Here is a 15,932-nt window from a genome sequence, read left to right on the forward strand (position 1 = left end):
AAAAAAATAGCTTTACATAACTGAAAAAAAAAACAGAGCTAAAAGCACTTACTGAGAATACTCATATACATGGTTGGTGTTGGTACCATATTTCATTAGTTTAGGAGGCACAGGATGAGAGCATGTAGGCCAGAAGCATCTACTACAAGATAACTATATGTGTTCTACATTGAATGATTATTGAGATTTCCCAAAGTTTCCTTTATTTTAAAAAATACGTGCTTTTTAAAACTTTAAAACTTTATTTTATATTATTTATTATTATTTTAATAAAATTATATGTTACATATCATTGTATATTAATTTCAATAATGCACAATATATTAATTTCTATACTATGTAATATGTACAATATAATACAGAATATTGTATATTAATTTCTCTAATATATAATAATTTTTATATGTGTTATATGCAATATTTATATATAATAACTTATATAAATAAAATTATAAATATTTTATATATTAGATTTACAAAGAATTTACAAATTGTCAAATTTACAGATATACAAGTATATTCTCATGAGCATCATACTCAGAATCTTTTATTTGAATATTATATTTTTGATATTATACTAGAGTATTATACTTTTGATCCAACTGATGAAACAAATATGATACAGTATTACTAAGTGAATTCCCTGCTTTGGTTTGCTCTCCACCATCTTAACTGATGTTTCACTTCTGTCCTAGGATGCCAAGTAGGATATTTCCTTCCCTGTGTTCACTAAGGCTTATATGGGTCTCTTGGGTTGTGAGAACTTTTCAGACCTTCCTAATCTTTGTTCACCTTGCAAATTTTGAGAAGTACTTCTGGGGTAGAGTTTGCGTGAGCATTTGTCATTATTGGACTGAGATCATGGGATTGGGAAAAAGAACAGAGATAAAATGTCATTTTCTCATTACATCATATCAAAAGTATGTGCTTTCAACATCACATGTCACCGCTGATGTTAACTCAGCTGACCCACCTAAGGTAGTGTTCCACCAGAAATAGTGTGTTTATTTCTCCTTCCCAGTTCTAGTCCTCTAGGGAAGATACTGCCTAGTCCTTACTCAACACTGTCACTGAAGGACTGAAAGTTACGTTTCTCCCTAAAGGCGGAGTACTTACATAAATAAATTGAAATTTTCTGGACAGATTCGTTTGGTTTTCTCGTTTTACATATTTGGTCAATTGTTTATGTTATCATGAACTCTCAGACATTTGTATTAGATTTGAGTTCAGTCCTAGCTCACACACGTTGGTTCATAATTCTGTGTATTCCAGTTCCGAGGGATTCAATACCTACTCCTGACTCTGAGCAAACTAGGCACAAGTGTGATGCCTAGACATATATGCAGGCAAAACTCTCATATACAAAAATAAAATGTCTTAGAAATATTTATTGGAAGTCCTGTGTGGTAGCCATTGTGTTACAAAGTTAAGAGTCAACTAGGCAGGGTTCATAGAGACTGCATGGTTCTCTTCGGGCTCCTCTTCACGTATCTTATGGATATGAGTTTCATGTTTGTGGGGGCAGGGCAACCTCTTGACAATAGAAGGGAGTCTGTCTCTGACTCTTTTGCCTGCTTTTGGGACCAACTCTTCTATTTCCAAGGGTTAATTTGTCTTGATAGGATGGCACCTGGTCTCATTTTGTCTTGTGCTGTGTTCAAATAATGTCCCTAGGGGCTTGAACAGGGAATGAGGTGGGTCTGAGAGGAGAGAAGGCTAGTGCTGGGATTATGAGGAATGGAGAAAGGAGAGCTGCAGTTGGGATGTATTGTATGAGAGAAGAATAAAGGATTTTTTTTTTTTTTTTTTTTTTTTTTTTTTTTTTTTTGGTTTTTCGAGACAGGGTTTCTCTGTATAGCCCTAGCTGTCCTGGAGCTCACTCTGTAGATCAGGCTGGCCTTGAACTCAGAAATCCACCTGCCTCTGCCTCCCAAGTGCTGGGATTAAAGGCGTGTGCCACCACCGCCCAGCCTAAAGGATTTTTCTTAAGGGAAACATTTATTAGACTTTTTTGTAGGTTTGAGAATTTCATACATTTTGTGCATTTTTTATCATATCCACACTCCATTCCTTCTATTGTTCTCTCCCCAAATCCTTCTCTCAAATTCACATCTTATCCTATAATTATTATCACTGAATATATACACATACATGATCTAATTAAATGTTTTCTAATATATGTAGTACAGGTACCATTGAAATTGTGGAAAAATGTACAATAGTATTCTATTCAGCTGTTAAGAAAAATAAAATCACAGAATTTACAGGTAAATGGACATAACTTTATTTCTTCATTTGAGAACTGTCCAGTCTGATTATTGCTCATTTAACTAGCAATTTTGGATTTTTGTGTATTTAACATTTGCAGTCTTCTGTGCACTCTGTAAACTAATCTTTGTTTGAAGCATTTATGAAAAAAAAAATGCTCCCATTTGGGACCTTACTCATTCTATCAATGATTTCTTCTGCTGTGTAGAAGCTTTGTAATTTCATTTGACCCATTTTGTCAATCTTCAAGGCCATTTCCTGTGCTATTTGGGGTTTTATTCGGGAACTTGTTACCTACACTTATATCCTGGAGGGCTTATGTTTTCCTTTGGCAGTTTGTTTCTGATTTTATATTAAATCATTTGATCCACTTTGAACAGACTTTTATCCAAGTGGGATGTATGGATCAAATTTTGTTTTTCTTCAGGAGTATTCAGATGTTTGTTGAAATGGCATCTTAAACACTGTGTGTGTGTGTGTTGTTTGTTGCTGTTTTTTGTTGTTGTTCTTGCTATGTTTTGACAGAGTTGTATCTGTCGTTCAGTCTGGCCTGGAACTAGCTATGAAACCCAGGCAGCATCAGCCCTCCAGGTTCTAAGATTACAGGCATGAACCAGAACACTCAGCCACTGTTATCTCTCAGATTAACACACATACAGAAAAAAATACACAAGTGTTAAGGATGTTTACAAGTCACTCCTGTTATTAGCATCCTGTGTCACTATGCAGCAGCGAATCTATAGGAAGCTTCCTTTAACTGAAACCATGAGAGTTCTAGGCAACAAAGGAAAGAAAATAATCCCAAACTGAGGCTGTTAAAATCCATGGGAAAAACTACTCCTTTTTTCTATTACTTGTTAGGAAAAAAGGGGGAAGTTGTTTTTGTTTTGTTGCTGAAACTCAAACTGCAAATGTTAGAGCACAGTGCTTGAGAAATACATAGCAAGATGGAGAAACATGACATTATAGGGTTTCAGACATCTCCTGGGGATCTCAAAACCTATTCCCAGAAGATAAGGTGTACATTGCTCTATACTTACACAATAGAATATTATAGTGTCTAAAAGCATCTATGTAAAAATGTTCTAAGAAGATAAGATGTGCTGATAAATTTTTAAAAAGTATTGAAACTGTTTATTTGTAGAATTTCCCTGTGATATTTTCAAACCATGCCTACATACAGGTATCTGAAACATCAGAAAGTGAAACACAGAAAATGTGAATTTCTATAAGATTTATAGAAATTATAGTAATTTATAAAACTGTCATCATGTGGATAAGGAGAAAGATAATTTTTTGAAAGTTTTAATTGAAGTAGAATTTCATCACTCTCACACACCCGCTTTTCTTCTTCCCATCCTTCCCAGATACCTTCCCTCCATCCTCTTCCATGCACCCAACTCTCAAACTGATAGTCTTTTTCTCTTTGAGTATGTTTTTACACACACGTGTGCATGTTTGTGCACAAGGACATGTAAATAAAATCTGCTGAATCGGTGTGTATAGGATTTCAAGGTTGACCACTCTCTGTTAGAAAACCAGTAAGAGAGCTTATCCATCCCTGGGAGATGGTTGTCTGGAGTTCTTTGTTTAGTGGTGAGACCCTGTAAAATTTCCATGTCCATTGATACTGCTAATGCTCTGGCATTGCTTATGCAGCACCTCCAGGAGAGTCCTAGTATTTCTGGCTCTTAGAATCTTTCCATACCCTCTTCCTTAATGTTTACTGAGCCATAGATGAAGGAGCTGTGATGTAGATATTGCTACCAGAGAAGACTTTGCACGCTGCTTTTACATACTTACTTTTCTTATCTTGTTAAACTGAGTAAGATCTCTAGCCTGGAATTGAATGGTTGGCTTATTCCAGGTGTTAAGGAGGCAGCCAATAATTCTTGTTATGTATGTTGTTCATTAGTGCTTTATACATATCTAGTATATTTCCTTCTTAAATGTAAGTATACAATTTTCATTTAAATATATTTTCTTATTAATTGGTATAAGTGTCCCTTATTATATCACCATTGTAAATTTTCTTACTTGAGTGTTTTATGTTAAGCCTACCTTGCACTCCTGGAATAAATGCAATATCATCACAATATATTGCCTTAGGCATATAGCATTGACAACCTTTCCCAAAAGCAAATTTGTACCATTAATCTTTTGTGTATCATTAATTTCTTAGCTAATCTATCTCAATAGAACTCCAAATAAGATTTTTAAAAATTAATTTTCTGCCTTCTGTCCATACTAGCAAATAAAATACCTAAAGTTTAATAAGCTCACAGTATGTTAGTCATTCTTCTAGCTACTTGGTCTATGAAAATCTGTCTGATTCTCTTAAAGAAAAAGAAATGTAACTCTTATTTTGCAGATATGAAAATTGAAGTATAGATGTATATACCCTGATGTGGACTTTATTCATAAGTCTGACTATATAGCTAGTGTATTTAGTGACTACTGTACAGAGATGTGGTCTTGTTCAGCAGGTGATTCTTTCACCTTCAAGTATTTTTATCAACTTCATCAGAGTCTGGAATATGGATTTCTTATTTCCACATTTGCTATTGCTTTGAAAAACTAAATTTGTTGACAAGTTCAAACGGACATGGAGGGCATCCTGCTTACTCTCACCCAGACTCATTTATCTTCTCTCACCTCTGTCACAATCTCTTCTTTCCCACACTCTTATCTTTTGGGTTTGTTTTCCTGACACTCTGCTTTTGACCAGGACTGTCTCTGTGGCCACAGCTTTAGAACCATCCTCTGAAGCCTGACAGGCTTGCCGTATGGCACAACACGGAAAGCAAGCACCCTGTGTCCCTAGAATCTATCAGTTTCCACACTATTGCTTCTCGCACTCTGGATTCATGTTTTTCATTAATAAGATACATCTAATGTTATATTTTAAAGGGAAGTCTATATGATTAAACTCCTAAATTAATGAAATTTTGATTCATTATACAAGTGTGTTTCTTTATTTTCAAGTTTTAATGATAGCAGTCTGCAGTACACTAACTTATTTATTCCTTCTACACTTTCTCTTTGCACGAATGTCCCAAAGTTTCAAATGCTATATTCTTTCATTATTCTCTATCATGTGAACATTGAAATTATATTGAAATGTGCGAGAAGACGTCTTTCTCAGTCTGCTCTGATCACTTTCCCTTTTTTATCCTGTTAACGTGTGGCTTATTTTATCCCATGAGATTGTCTTGATTTGCTTTGAGACATTCAGGCTATATGTTTCACGTGCTTCCAGCCTAAGGCTTCCTTAATGATTTTACAATAACATTTAGAGCCATCTATAGCAGAAAGCTGTCACTCAAGTATAACGATGGTTCTCATTTCCTTGTAGTCAACAAGCTGTATCTCTCTTTCTGTTAAAGTGATAAATTTACAGGCAATTAAAATGAGCAGTCATCTTACACTTGGGATTAAAAATATTAACCTCACAGTTTGTAAAATTAAATTAAAAATAAACATTTTAATTCCTAGCCAACACTTACTGGAACTTATACACTCAGAGCAACCCTAAACTTGGTAGAATGTCATCTGCTCCACTCTTCAAATATGAATGACCAATGAGGAGGAAGACCTGTTGGTAGCCCCATGCTGGGCTCTGCAGCCTTTGAAGCTAGTCCCCATGGGAGTCCTGGTACTTCCCCTATGTCTAACCTTATGTTGATGACCCTAAAGGCATCTGCAGAGCTGACCACTGCTCCTCAGGCCAAGTGGAATCACTCCCTCACTCTGCTCCTACCAATCCCCAGCATTCGAGGTACAGGAGCATCTTCCCACTTCACACAGAGGGAGCTGCAGGGGTACACACCAACTGCTCTTTGTAAAACATTCAGTAGCAGGTACTGCATCAGATTGCTATGCCTTCTGAAAGGGGGCAGCAAGGTGAAGGGGTGCCAATGGGAACGAATAGGGATTGACTGAAAACCACAGCAGGATGGAACTGATATAGAAAGGAGAAATTAAGAGGGAGGCTGATTTGGAGATAATGTGAATTAACTGTTTCAAAGTGAGGCTAACTAAGAAACTAGAATTGGATGACTTGACATGTAATGGGTTTCAATTTGGTAATAATATCCAGCAGAGCAAGACTGGATACATAGACACTATGGGAAGTCCTTAAATAAGAACTTGAAATGTCATTTAATGATGGATAAGTAATCCAACATTTTTTCATGGTATATATGATTTTCATTCTTTTAGGGCATCTTATAGATCTATTACCATAGTTTTATATACTTTTAGATTTAAATTTTCAGTACTCTTTCAATAATCAATAGAGAAAGCATGGTTAAATTTATTTAATATCTACTTATTCATCCATCCATCTATCTACTTCCATATATATCTGTATAACTTAATAGTGAATATGTAAAATATGGTTGAATGTTTCTTATTAAAAGCTATTGTACCCAATTAATTAAACATCTCAGATTTCTTAGATGTTATCATTATCTGATTTTTACAAAGGAAATAAACGTAAGGTTTAAATAGGTTTATTATGCTCATAGCTACCAATTAGGAAGGTGAAGAATATGACTCACAGACCTCTAGTTATAGAATTAAGACTCCTGTCTATCTATCTATCTATCTATCTATCTATCTATCTATCTATCTATCTACTTATCTATCATCTATCCACCTACCTATCTATCATCTATCCTATATGTCTTATATACTACAAACAAGATAATATTTTAATAAATTTGCCCTGGATTTATGCATATTTAACCTAACAAATCCATTCCTATTTTTCTGCAAACATTCCAAGGATGTAATTAGAAACACTTTATTTAATATCATTATAGAAACTAACACTTCATATAATGTTGTAGTGGTTTGATTGATCATTAATAGTCATATCAATACTCTAAAATAGACATGTTTATGAGTTTTGTCTGTGGTTTAAAGGTACAAAATACCTAGGAAGGCGAAATGCTTGGATCATGTCTACTCTCTTAGACATTTCCAAGAATGGAACATTCTTAATAACTGATATCACATAGTATATGATACATCTGTTTAAATTTTTAAAATTACTCCTAGTCACATAGTGTTCTTATGACAGAAAATATTTACAATATTTACATTATTTAAATAATATCTATTATAATAAGTGATGTTCTAATTGCATACTTTTAAATTATTTCATTATATACATATAATGACATTGTACATTTTCAGAAAAAAAGTGTTTGAATTTAATATAATTGTGTGTTTAAACAGAAATAACCTACATGTAACTCTGAGTTTTGATATTTGTTTTACTGTTAGCTGGGAGTGCACTACTTAGGCAATGTAGGGTACCTACTGCCTGGCATCAAATTTCATGCATATTACTTAAGAGAAAAATAAAACCCCAAATCTGCTGTGCAAATCAAAGCTTTATTTTAAAAGACCTTAAAATTTCAACAAGCAAATTATGATTATTTTTATGCAGTTATGGATTAATGACTATTGCTTGCCACAGGGGCAACAGACAACCCTATTAAAGCAGTGTACTCATTGTAGCTTAATACTTTTAAAACCCCGACAATCTATTCTAGCTAGAAATTGAAAGGAACAGAAAAGGAATTTAAATGTTACGGAGACTTACCATAGAACATGACTAGTGAGTGACTTGCGGAGATGCAAGAGGGAAACAGACACTGAATGGCACTAATGACTCAAGTCAGGATGCAGGTTCTCAGAGTTTACATCAAGCATCCTCACATGTTTCCATCCTTCTTCATTTAGTTGGTCAATTTTGCTTTCTAGTTTCCTGCTTCAGGCATTCCGTTAACCCATAATAACACAATGCAGTAACCCAGCACTAGACTCTTCATCCTTATTTCTGAGAGTTTAATTTTCTTTAATGACTCCCTCATATACATGCTCTATTTTCTCTTCAGTGTCATAGGCACAATATTTAAAAAATTTTAGGGTAAAACATAATTACATCATTTCCTCTGTTTCCTCACTTTCCACCCCTTCTTGTGTCTCCCCTTGCTCTCTCTTGAATTCATGGCCTTTTAAAATTTTATTAACATTGCGTATACGTATGTACACATTCTAATATACATATATACACATAAACACAACCTATTGAGTCCATTTGGTGTTGCTTATATACACATGATTTCATAAATGACCACTTGGCACTACATAATCAATTAGGGGGCTCTTCTCTATTGAAAAACAATTCACCCCCTCTCAGCAAACATACTCACAGTCTTAAAGCAAATACCTTTTACAGAGGGGTTGGCTTACCAACTTGTGTTGCTTTGTGTTCTTTTTTCCTATTATTACGATACAACATCTGACCAAACTGATGCAAAGAAATAAGTTATTTGGGTGCATGCTTTCTGATGGGTTGATACAAGTGACTATTTCTGAGCTCATGTTAGCCACAGAGGGAGGTAGGGAGAGGCAGAGTTGAAACAGCCACAATGGTCCAACCTACCTTTTCTATTCATCCCCATATCCTCAACTTTCTACAACCTCTCAAAACAACACTACCAGTTTTTCTGTAGACTTTCTAGCACAGGAATTAGTGTGGGGGTGGAGTGGGGGAGAGCTCACATAGAAAATACAGGTAAGTGGATTTACTTAGGAACTCTCTTCTTTCCTATGTTTCTCTATTTTCATCCAGTGGTATCATTCTTTGTAAAACTGTCTCTCTTTTTCATTCTTATATTTCTAATTTCAATAATTCTATATTGAGTTTGAATTACCAATAAAAGTCCACTTTGGCATCTTCTTTCCTTGATATTGCATAGCATGAAATAGATTACTTAATTTACACTTTATCACTAATCAGGCAGTTATTTGAAATTAATATCTTTAATTTAATTTCTCATGAAGAAAATGTCACAGGAGACTGTTCATGATCCTTGGGCCTGGCATAGCATTCCTGAACTTTGGCTTAATGACCAGTTTTCTCAAACTACAAAACCTTAACATTTCACTTCTTCATCAGAGTGCATTGGCTTTATAGGGATGTTGTGGAAGGCTTTCACAGCCCCAGGATGAAACTATTAGTACTATTTATTGTACTGCTTACACTTGGTGCACACCCTTCTGTGCAGGAAGAGAGACCTTTTAAAGCCCTGTCAGGTCTGCAGGTGTGCCAAGGCTCCTGCTAACAGCAGGAGCAACCTTTATAGCATTTCCTCAAGACTGCTCCGGATCACTTTTCAGCACGTAAAACCGGATTTTCATTAATGGCACTAATGACAAGCTAATGGGGACAGACAGCACACCCAATGCCAGGGGCAGAGCAAGAGAGGCGGCAAAGAGGCCAGCCTGAGCTGCTGTAAGATGAAATGCCACCGGCTGTTGATACATTTCATTTCTTCTCAGATACCTGGCAGGCCCAGGCCCCTCTTGTTAAATGGGCTCCTTTGGAGGCTCGGGGTGAGTAGCTCAAGTTACAGTTTTTAACATAAGGACAAAATAGAAGGCAGAATAAGCCCAGGGTTCAGAGGTTTGCAAGCTGCAGCTGTTACTGGCAAGAGATTCTAAAGAATTATGAGCTGACATACTACCCTGGACATGACTGGGCATTGACCCTTCAGCTCTTTCTTCTCCCAAGAGTGGTGTTCACGGCTACTGTTTGACACCATTCACTGAGGACCCTATTAAAGCAGGGGCCCCATCACAACTCATCGCTTTTAAAATACACTCAGTATTTTCTATCTGGAAACGTAGGAGAACAAACATGGGCTGCTGGTCCTTCTTGTTGGGAGGGAGTTCGGGTAATTGGGGATGTCTGATCCCTAACCCAGCTCTTCAGTAGGTCACTACAGTGTACAAAGAGATGCAGTAAGCACAGAGGAGGCAGAGACTTTTTTCTCATCCCAAGACCCAACAGTACAGGAAAAGGTACACCTTCCATAATTTCCAACTCACTTAGATGTTCTTAGAGAATGCTTAGAGAAAGTGCTGATCTTTAAAGCTTGCTTGAGTATCTGCAATATTTTAAACAATTAGCAGAATACTTTCCACAGGCAGAGGCGTACAATTAAAACTCATCTTGATGGGTGTGGCAGCAGTGACAGCAGCACCATCACTTTCTCCTCATTTGCTTAAGCAAAGTCAGTCAGCACACCAGCAAAACCTCGTCTTTCTTGTTCTTATCAGCATCCTCCTTTTTCCAGACAAGCAAAGTGATGTAGGGGAAAGTTATGCAACTTGCCAAGAACCACACAAGGGCTTGCAACAGAGCCAGAACTGAAAACGTGGTCTCTTGATTTTCCATCTAATATCTTTCAGTCTCATATTGCCTTTCTGGAAAGTCCCTTTGGAATGTGTTTGCTACATAGATTGCATAGCCACTGTAGCCTCCTTGGTAGTGCATGGAGTTTGGGGGGCCATTCTACTATTTAGTAACATAATTTTCCTACTTAATGGTCCACCTGACATTCTCTTGGGTGTCACATCGTTTCTTACACAGGCCCCAAGCTAAAGGCTGGGACTGTTGCCAAGTCTATTCATGAGATTTCACTACGACCCACAAAGGATCTAACAGAATATTCTGATAGTTCTGTAGAACTGTGGTTTTTGTTCCCTTTTAATTCTTGAGTTATATAATTATTCTCAGTTTTATTCCATGCATCTTTAATCAAAGGTTGTCTTGCTCATATTTATATCAGCAAAAACTAAGATTTTTTTTTTGACTTTCATTTGTATTCAATGGTCATTTTTATGTCAGTGTAGAGTATTGCAAATTTGCTACACTGCAATAATCTACATGTTCTGGACAGTAGGAATATCATTTTTAGCAATATTTTCTTTCTCCTTTTCTGTTCATTTAGATTTTGTGTAGTCTTTTATAAAGATTGACTACCAAATAGTTTGCAAAAGTGCCCCTGGGATTGGTAAGTTGTGAGCTTTGTATATAAGTATGCAGATCTAAAAATGTTTCTAAATTTTCTGCTAAGACCTTTGCAATTGCATTGTATATTATGGGAACCAATGTTTCCTGAAGATCTAGGATAAGACAAAAGAAGAGTCAAAGGCATGTATTAGCAATTGCTCAGAGGTAGAATGCGTACTTATACTCTGCCTTGTTTGTTGGTTGGGTTTAGAGGGTCAGATAGGAAAATAAAGACAAGTACTTCGTATAGTAGTCCAGGCTCTAGACATATCATAACATTACATTTATAAGTAAATATGACTACTGTAACCTGGATTATACAATATATGCATAAAATTTTCAAATTTGTGCTCATAAATCAGAACAAAAAAAACCACAAAGGAAATCATGTCAAAAATGGAAAAGTTCACCCTTTCCATGTGAGCAAGCCATACAAAGTGACAGAGCAAGATGCATAAATACAACGAAGGATACAACATCGGGCTAGCTTTTGCAATATAGTATGTATACATACAATCAAAATATTTGCTAGGATGTAAAAGGAGCAATAGGAAAGACAGAGTATAAGAAAAGATATGATGGGTGAATATTACAAAGTATATTAGGTACACATAAGAAACTTCTATAATGAAGCCCATTTTATTGTATAATTAAATTACACTAATAAGAATCATTGCCATATATTTATCCTAGCTATCTGTATTCTTGACTCAGAAGTCATTCACACATTCTGAGGTTAGGACAATGGAGGATATTGCTTTTGCTCTAATGAAACTGTTTGTAGTTAATTTTTTATTTCATTAATATGACTGAAGAATAAACTAGTACTTATAGGTACTGGACTGGGATTCATTTAGTATAGGTTTTCTTTCTTTCCATTAAAAACATTATAATATACAGTGTTTTAAAAGTAGCAATTTAGTTTTGAATTCCTTTATTTCTTTTTTTTCTGTATCTGAATTATTTATTAAAGGTAAAAATCTGCTTATATTTTAAATGCTCACAACAATGATTAAGTTAATAAAAATAAATACAGTAGACCAAACACTACTAAAATACCTTAATGTAGATATTAGTTCAATTCTCAATGTTTTCTCTGTTTTCTCTTGCACTGTGTTTTCTTTCTCCTATTATTGCTGTTTTGACTCCTTTCTTTCACTTTTTTTTCTTTAGCAATGTTGGGGATTAGAGCCAGAAACTGGCATATACTAAGCAGATGGGTTCTACTACTGGACTACTACATTTCCTGATCTTTTCTAGTTCTTCAATAACTGGATGATGACACCAATGCTTTATAATTAGCAAAGTATGTAGACAAACTATAGACTCAGAGACTAAGCGATTGGCTAAAGATTACAAACTATCTTTCCATGGATCATATTTGAAGACTAGGCAAAATCACCTAGCCCTAAGAAAAACATATGCCTTAGTCTAGTTATTACAAAAATTAAATCAGCAATCCCGAGTCTGGCAGTTAATTTTAGGTATCTATCTAATTAGTTAGGCAGTTTTATCTTGTTTCATTTAAATTTACTTATGTGTGTGTGTGTGTATACACATGCACGCATGCAGTGCACGTGTGTAAAATGTTACTTCTATGCTTATCTATGCAGAGGTTTCAGAATGGAGATATCATTTGAATGAGTCCACTCTGTATAAGTTCTCCCTAATGTGAGTGGGAATCATCTAATCCTTTGAGGGTCTCAACTGAACCAAAGTTGGAGAAAGGAGGGATGCTCTTCTTCCTTTGTTTCTGCTGACTGGCTACACACGTCCTCTGTCTTTTGCTACCCTTAAGATGGAACTTGTAAAATCAACTGCCTTTAAGTCTCTTATCTGTGAATCTAAGTTGAAATATTCCACCAATTTTTCTGGAACTTAGCTTTTATTTCAACAATTATGGGACTTCTGTGTTCCACACCCACATGACAAGGCATCATATTTCTATATACTATTAGTCATCTCAAGCTCCGTTGATTGGTTCTGTTTTTATAGATAACTCCGACTAATATATTGGCATATTGTTCAGAAAGTATTTCTACAAAATTTCTACCTTAGGCATTTTGGTGTACTCTAAGAGTCAAGTTCTTTTGACCCTCATATATCTTCTTCACAAGGTAACAAGTCAATTTGAAATGAAATTGACATGTTTTGTCAGTTTTCCAACTTTCCATTGTATCTATTGTTTATGAACTTAAAGTGGGCTAAGTGGAGTCCTTCCCAGGCTTGTTATCTTCTTTGTTAATTTTCCCAAGTCACTTGTGATATAATTCGTAATTAGTCTCTACCTGTTTGCCTTTTGCAGGATTAAGAAAACAAGAACTGACAGATATATTGCTATATTCTCTTTAAGGGAAGTTTGAAAGTGATAAATGAGATTTCTGACTATTTCCTTCCATTTATAGCTGTGAATTAGGCTGCTACACCAAGGTAACACTCATTTATTCTCGGTTGTTTGACTGATTATTGGTCCCCATGGCAGCAGTATTCATTGCCAAAAAAAAATGAAGATTAAAAAATATATACCTTCACAGCTAAGACTGATACAGGAGTTATCTGCATGTGAAAACAGAAATGTTTAGAAGGCAATTTGATCCGCACATCCTAGTTATTTAATAAAGCCTTACCACTTAGGCTTATGATTTACCTCAATAGAGTTTTTGTAATACCAACTATCAGACCTCTTCAGTGAAGTACGTTTTAAATCCAACAAAAAAATAATGGCTTGTACCCATAACATTAATGCTAGTATTACACCAACAGGCTTCCTGAAATATTGATAATGTAAAAGGCAGGTCCCATAACTAAGAAGAATTATCTAGAATAATGTTTTGTAAGCAGACCATCTAGCACCCATCAAAACTATAAAAGCCAACTAGCAAGAAATGGACTCCCATGTCAGTACCAACATAATTTCTCTGTCATTCATTCACACCACACAAGGTGTATGATATCTTCACCAATAGTTTTGCCATACAATATTTAACACATAGCAATGACAAAAAACATTTGTTGTTTATAGGGTCTTAGAAGCCTTACTATCTAAAAATTCATTGGCCTCCCATATTATTGGGGTTTTCCATTCAATTGTCTTATAGCTTTTTCAACTGTGTTGGATGCCTTTCACATTTAAAATTATTAAAGGCTGTTTTAAATCTTCCAAATAATTTTATATCTGTATCACACACAAAGCTTAGAATTATACAATGGTTTAAAAAAATTAACAGAGGTTTTTCACAGGGACTGTGGGCGGACAATGTCTCTGAAGTTCTACTAATGTCCATAAAAAATAACTGTCAACTTCTTCGTACTGTACCGGTGAATGTGATACTAAAACATAAGGTCCAGCACACCGTAAAAGCATTCCATTATTTGTAACAATTGCTTTGTCAAAATAGCAAGGCTTGGTACAATGGTGAGGATGGGAACATTACCATATTTAGCTGTAGTAATCTTCAGTCATTCTCTGTTTAAGTAAGCCATGCCACCTGTTGATCTTGAAGCAACTTACTTCCCTGGGGCCAACAAACATATCTCCACCCAGGATAAGCTTTGTAGTATGGGCTCGTACTGTTTGAGCCAACTCAAAGCCAAGAGAGAGTACTGTCTTGTTCCCCAATGCTTCATGAGCAAGCTTCTGGATTCTAACCCTGGTTGCCACCTCTCCAACATCCATATCTAGTTACCAACAGGGACTTAGTACAACTCTCATGCCAGAATACTTTTTCCTAGGAGTGGTATACCAGACGTAACTACCTAACGGCATACTAACGGCATTGCCATTTACTTCTTATCTGAACCCTTTTGTGAACTGTTGTAGAGCATATAAAAATCTCCCAGAGGTTCACAAACAATGAGTTTGGGCTCTTACCACCCCTCCCCCAAGAACTCTGACTCAGTACAAGTCTGAACACATTTGCTTTTGTGTGAGCTTAACAGGACCCCTTCTCTGCATCATTTCTCTTGTTTTAGATTGTTGTTGATTTTTTCTTCACTTGATCCTTCATGATTTAATAACTTCTTAACCTTACACGCCTTCCTAAACAAACCAATATTTCTGCTGAATTACTTTTTTTTTTTTAGCATTCTTGTTAAAACAATCCTTTCCAGTCTGGTAAATGTCACATAGAACACCACTTTGCACATGCCTAGCTTCCTATGTTATCTTCTAATCTTGATATTAATGAGAATTGGGGCCCACAGTACCCACGTGTTCCCTGTGGGTTGTGTAAAGGCCTAGTTTTCCTCATACTTCCTCAGATTATGCAAACTTTGTCTCAAGAAGGACATGTAGTTCATATCACATCGCTTCTCTGCTCTTGTGACATAACCAAGCAGGGTTCATATGGTCTCATAGAAACTGAGTGAGCAAAGGGACTACATGGGCCTGTACTAGGTCCTCTGACTACATGTTATGGCCATTAGCTTGATGTTATTGTGGAACTCCTAACAGTAGGAGCTGGTGTGTCACTAAAATTTTTTCCCTGCTCTTACAAATCCTTTTTATTTATTGGGTACAATTGTCCAGCCTTGAAATGAGGGCTTTTGTCTTGTTTTGGTTGTTGTCTCTTGGAAGCCTGCTCTTTTCTTTTCTTTTCTTTTTTTTTTTCTTTTTCTTTTTTTATGAAGCAACAAAATTACTTTAAATGCATTTTTACATTACAATTTTCTTTTTTCTTTATTTTTTTTCATTTGGCAAGGGAAGGGAGGTGTTTTTTTTCTTTTATTTTCTTTATTTACATGTAAATTTCTCCATTCCCAGTTTCCCTTCCAAAAAACAAAGAAACAA

This window comes from Mastomys coucha, unplaced genomic scaffold (assembly GCF_008632895.1).
Source record: "Mastomys coucha isolate ucsf_1 unplaced genomic scaffold, UCSF_Mcou_1 pScaffold15, whole genome shotgun sequence".
NCBI classification, from domain to species: domain Eukaryota; kingdom Metazoa; phylum Chordata; class Mammalia; order Rodentia; family Muridae; genus Mastomys; species Mastomys coucha.